Here is an 8844-nt window from a genome sequence, read left to right on the forward strand (position 1 = left end):
GCCAGTCCATTAGCAGGATCCTTAGGCCCCACCGCACCTCAGGATCCTAGTATAAGTTGGGATGTAGCGAAGAGTTAGAGATCCCCAGAGGGCTTTGGCTTGGCAAGAGGCTGACACAGGAAGCCACACTTCCCACTGAGAGGTGGTGGCCTGACCCACAGGGCCAGAGTGCTGTGGTCTCTCAGCCAAGCCTGCTTCACAAAACCCTGCCCATGGGGGTCTGTGTGACCTGAGTCTTTCCTTACTTTGCCTCTGCGGTAAAGGGCCTACAGGGAATGTAAGCAGCTCAGGAAATTGTGCTGTGTGAAGGAAGGCACACTGACCCAATTTCCTGTCCTGCCTTTCCCTCTTGTAAGCTGAGAGAGGGTGCACATGTCAGGTCATTTCTGTCAATGTTAGCTTCCTGATCTCCCAAAATAAGGGCAGATCAGATATTTATATGCAGGCTTGTGGTTTAGCACTTTAACATACAGTTTCCCTTTGATTCCCACAAGACTGTGGATTTCCCAATGCAGGAATTCTCTCTCCATTCCCTGTAAGCCAGCTGAGCCTAAAAAGGTTAAAGGACGTGTTCAAAATCACAGAGCTCAAGCCGGAGTCCTCCAGAACTCTCCTTTGTTGCCAGGCCCTCACTGCTTCGCTCAGAGAGCTCACAGCTCTGAGGAGGAAAGAATATTACGGATGTGAAAGAGCTTGGCACACTATGGGACCTGAAAGCCTGGTGCCACATCCTCCTCGGCCAGACCAGAACAGAAAGGTGGGAGTCTATTTATAGAGAGCTTCGGTTTGGCTTTTGCCTGCTGTTCACTGTATTTCGGAGAGAGGAATATCAATGTCACAAATGCTTAGTACACTGAGACTTCTTCAACGTATTGCATGGGAGAAGTATGCTTTTATCGTCCCATCATCATCTTCATTATCATCAACAACATCGTTAATAACATTAAGCTGGCATGCTGGGTCCCAGGCCCCCCCCATAGTGCTTTCCATATAACATCTCATTTATTCCCACCAGTGTCGAGTGCAGATTTTTTAAAAATCCCCAGGAAAAAGGTGTTATTATTATATACCCATTATATAGAAGAAGAATTTGAGGAACAAAGTTTGAATATTTGACTATAATTCATGTGTAACAAAATATGAAAGGAGTTCTACGACTATTGAGTTTTGCAAGCATTTAAACATGTACTAATTTTTCATTTCCTTTTTCGCAGCCAGTTTTTGTTTTTGTTTTTGTTTTTGTTTTAATGTGAAACCTTTTCATAGGTCCTTAGGAATTGTGCGTCTAATGCCTTGTTAATATCCCTGGGGAGAGCAAATGGAGTAAGCAGGGACATGAGCTTTACGCAACAATGAGAGAAGGAGAGGAACTCCAGCAGATGGTTCTGCTGGCTCACTATCATGCGAAACAGGACCCCACTCATGGAGGGGCTCCCAGATTGAATCCTTGGGGAAGCTTTAAAAAAATATAGATTCTTAGGCCAAGTTTCTCTGCGTGCTCAAGGCCTCATCCCCTGCCCCACCTCCCTCCTACTGGTCTGGCTCATTTTCCAGCGTCTCCATCTTGTCCCTTCGCATCCAGGGAGAGGTCAGGAGAAGAAGTTGTGGCCACTCTCCTTCCTTAAACTCCTTATTCCTTTGCTCATCTTTGTTAGGTCTAATACACCCCCCCCCCATTTTTATACGACCAAATGACAAAACAGAAACAATTTAGTAATGAATTTGATGTCCTTCATTTAAGGGAAAACAACTCACAAGCCGTGGAGTGCTCTCTCAGGGAGAGAGATATTAGGGGGCAAGAGGCAACCAGGAAATGGAGCACCATTGGCTAGGAGATAGGAATTTCCTTAGAAGGCTAGCAGGGCCTATTTTCTAAGGTAAGGTGAGCTAGCTAAAGCAGGGCTGGCTCTCTGATTGGTGTATGTTAGGTTTCCTTGGCGGTAAGATATTTCCCGTAAATGGAGGCTGACCTAGATTTAGATTTGTGACCTGGGCCAGACCACAGGGATGGCCTCCCTTTTGTGGGTTTCAATGTAGGAATTAGCTTTATCATCACCGAGTACTCTTCTAGCAGGATAGGTGCCCTCAGTTCCCTGTACCAGAATTCCTGGGCCTTTAGAGCCTCTCCCCTCCCCTGACTTCACTCTGCCTCTGAAGTTAACATGTTGTCCCCCTTGGCTCACCCCTTGGCCTGGATTTCTCCCCGACTCAACTCCTCCGCCTCCCCATTGCCTCATCTGCTGCTCTTTCTTGAGTGGCTCTCTATCCTCTGACTACCTTCGTGCTGAAGACCCACCTTCTCTTGTTTCCAGCTGGACCTGGACCAAAACTGTGGGGCAGTTTCTCTGGTGGCAAAATCCTTCCTATCAGGTGCAAATTATGGTCACCACCAGGAACAGCTGCCTTCCGAGTTTTCAGGCCTTACCAGTATGTTTCTTAAGGGAATTCCTCAATGTTAGCAGGTTTCATCAAATGATCTCCCCTCTGACATTATGAAATAAATCCCTGAGGCGTGTAGGCACAGCAACAGTGAGAAGTTTTGGCTGGACTAAGGAGTGTGGGGGTAGGTGGGAGGAAGGCAGAGGCAGCAGGAAAATAAAAGTAATATTTACTGAGCGTTTAAATATCGAAGGAAACAGATTTCAGTGTATTATGTCATGCGTACTCATAACAAGTGAGAGAAAGGTTGTTATTCCTGTTACATAAATAAAGATACTGAGACTTAAAGAATTTAACTGCTTTGTCTCAAGTCAAACTAAGTAAGTAACTGAACCAGGACTAAAATCCCTACTTTGGAACTGGCTCCAGAGCCCACTGCTTTATGCGATCATGGTTCCTGAGACTAGCAGGCTACTATTTTTCTTTCTCAGATGATCCCATACATCTAGAATCCCCCGCCTGAACTGCGAGGAGGCTAAACCTTCATTCTGCTGGGCTTTGCTTTAGAATTTCCTTGCTTTCTGGCTTCTCGAAGCCCAAGGAAAAGACTTTTCTTTTTGAAGTGTGGTTTCTCCCTCAGGTAATTTGTAATATCTGAGGCAAGGCACAAGCATTGGCCTGGTGCCAAAGGCAGGAGTCCCTGAGATCTCACATGATACAGGGAAGAGCTTCGTGTGCTCGCAGAGGCCTGGGCTGGGGCCCACGTTCGGCCACCAACCAGCTCTACTGAGCTTCAGCAGCTTGGAGATTTAGGCCCCTGAAGTTGGCTGCAAAAGTCTTGTTTGGATCTACTTTGCAATGCTTCTAACTGGGCTTTGTGATTTTACAAGGGTTGCATTCGACGGCAAAACCCATTTCTGTTCTTTAGGGAAGGCTGGTTGTATAGAACCTTTCATTTCTCAGGAAAACTTCTTTTACACTCCAGAGTTGTCTGCCTTTAGCCAAATGAAAATCATGGAAGAGACAGAAGATTTTAAATGAGAGGAAACAGAGGGTGAGTCAAACAGTAACACTAGACTGGGCTCTTGCTTTTAGCAGATAATCCCCAATAATCCACATAAAGCAAGAATAAAATGCCACAGTTATTAAATGCCCTGAGGTTCTTGCTTTAATCCCTCTTTCCTTAAAAAGTTATCTGCTCCATATGTACAAGCCACATCCTACCATCCCCCGCTCCCTCCACACCACCCCCACCCCAGAGCTGAGAGATTCATTTATTCAAGGATTTATTTAGTGTCAATCCACAGCCCATCTGCCTAGCACCAAAAAAAAAAAAAAGAAAAGAAAGAAAGAAAAAGAAAAAAAGAAAGAAAAGAGAAAAAAAGGAAAAAGAAAAAGAAAAAAAATTAAAAGCAAATATGGTCCTTTTCTGTTCTTTCAACACAGGAATGAACACCCTTCCCCCACACTCCTCACTCACATGCCTCCTTTTTCAATAATTCTGTGTGTAAAGCAAAGGAATGCTTTGCTTCACCTATACTTCCTAAGCTTACGACGCTTTGTTCCTAGGCTGCTAAAATTCACTCTTCCAGAAACTCAAGTTTTTGAAGAGTGAGGTCGGACCAAAGCTGGCGTTTTGTAAATCAATCTCCTTGAGAGCTTTTTACAACTGTAAAGTCTTTTCAAAAGTCTTTATGATTCTGGATAAACACCTGGATGCAGGCTGCCAGAGGGGGGGCTCAGAAAAGCTTCTTTTCCCCTTTCTTTTGGGGTATTTGCATGAATGTTGGTCAAGAGTTTTGCAAAAAGATGATGAAAATCTGATAGCAACACTAAGTAGTGACTAAAACAAGAAAATGGATAAATGTTACAGGGTGCTGAAGGTGTTACAATGCTGACGGTGAAGTGAGTGCTAAAATTAGAGATTTTGAGAAAACAAAAGAGCCAGTTTCCACATTTGTTTCTCTCTCTGCTTTCTCTAAATCGGCCAGAGGTAGTTTCCTTTTGCCATATTTTCTTTCCTGTGGCATCTGGAAACCTGGGGTAGTGAATTCAGATAGTTGATCATGAGCAAACTGCTAAGCACCTGCTCTAAGAAACAGAACATGCTTCTCACACATCAGTGGGGTAGCAGAAAAGCATTTCCCTCTCCCAGAAAATGGATCAGAAGCAGTGATGGGGGAGGTTGAGGGCCTGCTGCTTTGTCAGGACCTAGAGACACTCACAATACTTGTGAATTTTAAATAGGCTGTCCAAAGTGAAATAATACCTCACTTTGATTCAGGGGAACTTATCCATCTAGGACCGTTAGAGACCTTTCATTACTAAGGTTCCAAGAGAAAAAGTGTTATGGAAGCCTGAGAGCTGCTCTTACATGATAGCAGATGCAATGTCAGGAGAGAGGCCAGGAAAGACGGAGGCTTGGGGTGCGTGAGCTTTTGGTTATACAGGGGAGCACAGAATGGTCAGTATTTGGCTGGCTGGTCCCAGGACCACCAGCATCAGCAATTCTGAGGAGGCTGATCTAAAATGCAGATGCCCCAGATGGACTGACTCAAGTCTCTGGGGGTGGGCCCAGGGCTCCAGAGTTTCACTAGCTTTTCAGGCATTTCTGATGCAGTTTGAAAGTCATTGCTTTAAAACCAGTGGAGGGGTGGGGCACCTGGGTGGCTCAGTTGTTAAGCATCTGCCTTCAGCTTGGGTCATGATCCCAGAGTCCTGGGATCGAGCCCCGAATCGGGCTCCCTGATCAGCCGGAAGCCTGCTTCTCCCTCTCCCACTCCCTCTGCTTCTGTTCCCTATCTCTCTCTGTCAAATAAATAAATAAAAATCTTTAAAAACAAACAAACAAAAACCAGTGGAGGGGTGCCTGGCTGGCTCAGTCACTAGAGCATGAAACTCTTTGGTGTAGAGGTGGTGGGTTTGAGCTCCACATCGGGTGTATAGAGATTACTTAAAAACAGTTTTTTTAATTATTAAAAATTAAAAAAAAAAAAAACCAGTAGAGCCAATCTTACCTGCTACAACTTGGAACAAGATACAGATGATCGCTCATTGATTCTAACAAATGAATGTACTCTTAACTGTATCCTGTTTTATATGGGTGCCTAGTTAGCACCTAGGCAAGATCACTGAGAACCCCATTCAACCAGCAGGAAGTGGCCACATGGAGACTGCAGATTCTGACCAACCCTCTTCCATCCCTCCTTCTTTATCTCCTTTCCTCCTCCTCTCTTGTTTGTACACTGTCAAGTAGTTCCTAGACTTTTTGGGTTTTGCCTATCAGTCAAATAGCAAAACAAACAAAAAAATGAGAGACATTTTGGTGATTAATATAGGGCTGCCTACTTTTTCTTCTGGCAAGCAAAGACATTGAAAAATAACAACTATCATCTATTATCACCATGCTTAGATAAAATAAAGAATATTTTAACACTACTATCTAAACTACTAACACTAAGGAGGAGAAAGGATATGTGAATTGGTTTATAAAACTCACTAACATCATTATTTTTCTCTATGTCGCCATTTTCTAAGAATTGTGGAGTTTTGACTTTATCTAAGGCATTAGATAAATGCCTTAGATAAATGCTTTGACTCACCGGAATGGATTAAATGAGGGGACACTTGGCTGAGGAGAGAGTTACCATCTCTGCTGAGGAAAGGACATTTAAATAGGTGAGTTCTAGCTGGATCTTGAGTGTTAGGCAGGCTTTTAACATTTTAGGGGCAGTTTCTAGAACTGGGATAGTAGAAACCTAGGCATGTGAGTGTGGGGTGCACTGGAAGACAGAAAATCCACTGGGTCTCTCAAACTTAGATTGGAAAAGATGAGTTGAATACAGAAAGGATCTTACCAATTATCATCACTGTTCAATACCAATATCTTCACTAATCACCATGTGCTGGGCACCATATTTATTAGGTACCATCTAGTTTTCATAGAAATCCTTCAAGGTAGAGTTCTACCTTACAAATATATAAACTGAAGCACAAAGAGAGCACAATCATATGGATCTGAACTGAAATATTTCCAGGTCCGACTCCAAAGTCCACGCTCTTTCCTTGTACCAACTTTCTCTCTTGACCTTGAGTGACAAGATAATTATGGTTGGCACTCACATCCGGTACTTCCTATGTGCCAGGAACTGCACAAAGCACTTTACATTCATCAGCTCATTTACTCTTTACAATAAGCCTAGGAGGTGAGTACGCTTGTTACCATCTACAGATAAGGAACTGAGGCCCAGAGAAATTCAGCAAAAACACAGCCTAGGTTTTAACCTAGGACTCTGATTTTGGGGCCCAAGCTCTTAATCTCTCCGTGGTGCCTCTGTTGTGTAGAAGTTTCTGAGCTACAGTCACAGAATCCAGGTACCACATATACTAATATTTTTCCTGGATGAAGCCACTAACAGATCAGAGAATTCTCCTTTCTTCCCTCAAGTCCTCAGTCTTTCTTGTATCCCCCAGTTCCTCCCCTGCCCCAAACACACAGCCGCGCTGCATTTGCTTGACAGACACTATACATTGAAACTCCTTGAGCTCAAGAAACTAGCCAACTCCCTTCCCTGAGTAGTGTTCTTGGCATTGACAAGGACCCCCTAAGTCAGCAGGTACAGATGAGGGCTGTGGTAGAATTGGTAGGGGTGGGGCCAAAGGGAACAAGATGAAAGAGGGTTCTACTGACAGGGACAAAAGATAGTTCTTACAGTGCTAATGCCTGGGAAGATGTCCAGTTACATGACCGCTAGTCAACCGTTATTTTTTTTTTTAAGATTTTATTTATTTATTTGACAGAGAGAGATATCACAAGTAGGTGGAGAGGCAAGCAGAGAGAGGAGGAAGCAGGCTCCTCGCTGAGCAGAGAGCCCGATGTGGGGCTTGATCCCAGGACCCCGGGATCATGACCTGAGCCGAAGACAGAGGCTTTAACCCACTGAGCCACCCAGGCACCCCAACTGTTATGTTTTTAAAAAGCATCCCATACTAATTCTTCTTTGATTTAGAAGTTACTTCAGTTCTATACCCAAATGGGGAAACATTCAGTACAAGTGCACAGTTTTTAGTACAAGTTCAATTAACATTTATTGAGCACTTATTACATATCAAGCACAAGGAATATTGAAGGGTTGGGGGATTTTTTTTTCAGCACAGAGTGACCAACCCGATCCAGTCTGTTTGGGATTGTCTTGGTTTTATAACTGGAAGTCCCATGTCCCAGAAAAACCCTCAATCCTGGGCAAACCAGGATGGTTGGTCACTCTAACAGACGATCTACACAACGTCTCTGTCTTCAAAGAGCTCCCAGTCCAGAGATGATGTAGGAAAATACATAAAGCAACCACGACAATCCAAAGATTTAGGTGCAGTGTTTCATTCAGAAGGAAATGGCAGTTTGATATATATATATATATATATATATATATATATATATATATATATACTGTACTCATTAATTCTGTAATACAGAGTTAATTTCAGGGTACTTGACTGGCTCAGTGGAGCATGTGACTCTTGGATCTCTCAGTTGTGAGTTCGAGCCCTGTTTGGGTGTAGAGATTACTTAAGCATAATTTTTTTTTTTTTAAAGAATTTCCATTTGTTATAAACTCTGAGCATTAGCTCATTAGTGGACTGCACTGTGAAATGAAAATTATGGCAGAATAATTCAAGCAAATTTTTGTTTTTGTCTAAAATAAACTATCTTTTCTCCTAGAATGAATTCTCCTTTCACTCAGCTAGCAATCCAGTCTTCATGATTTTTTGCTTCTGTAGTCTACTGAAAGGGGTGCCTGTCTGGCTCAGTTGGTAGAGGGTGCAACTTTGGATTAGGGTTGTGAGTTCAAGCCCCATGTTGGGTGTGGAGATTACTTAAAATAGAAATAAAAATAGTCTAGTGTGTATAGGCATTGTCTCCACCAGTGTTGTCCACCATATTACAGATATAGAATACCAACGATGTATGTAATAAAAAATTTTCCAGTAGCCACATTAAAAAAAAGTAAAAAGAAACAGGTGAAATTAATTTTAGTAATACAACATTTTAACCAACAAATTTAAATATCCTTATTTTAATAAGTGATCAATGTCAAAATTAATGGGATTTTTTTTTTCTTACTAAGTCTTCAAAATTCAGTCTAGCCATATTTTAAGGGCTCAGTAGCCAGAAGTGACTAGTAGTTATAGTTAACAACATTGGGTGTCACAGGTCTACACAAAGCCAAATATAGAACAGAAACAATTAGTTTGTTAATTCAAGTCAAAATTCTTTGCCTAAATTAATGGATAATTTTGAAGGAAAGTAGTTACTACTGCATATATTTCTGACCCCTCCAAATTTGGACTCTCCTGCCACTTGTCCCTTGGTTCCAGCTGAGCTGAACACAAATGCTAAGCCTAGGAGCAGAAGCACATGTAAAGAAACCTGCAAGCAAGCTCGGGACTGTGTGTTCTTTCTTCACC

Source organism: Enhydra lutris, unplaced genomic scaffold (assembly GCF_002288905.1).
Source record: "Enhydra lutris kenyoni isolate GAN:26980312 unplaced genomic scaffold, ASM228890v2 scaffoldscaffold9, whole genome shotgun sequence".
Taxonomy (NCBI): Eukaryota; Metazoa; Chordata; class Mammalia; order Carnivora; family Mustelidae; genus Enhydra; species Enhydra lutris.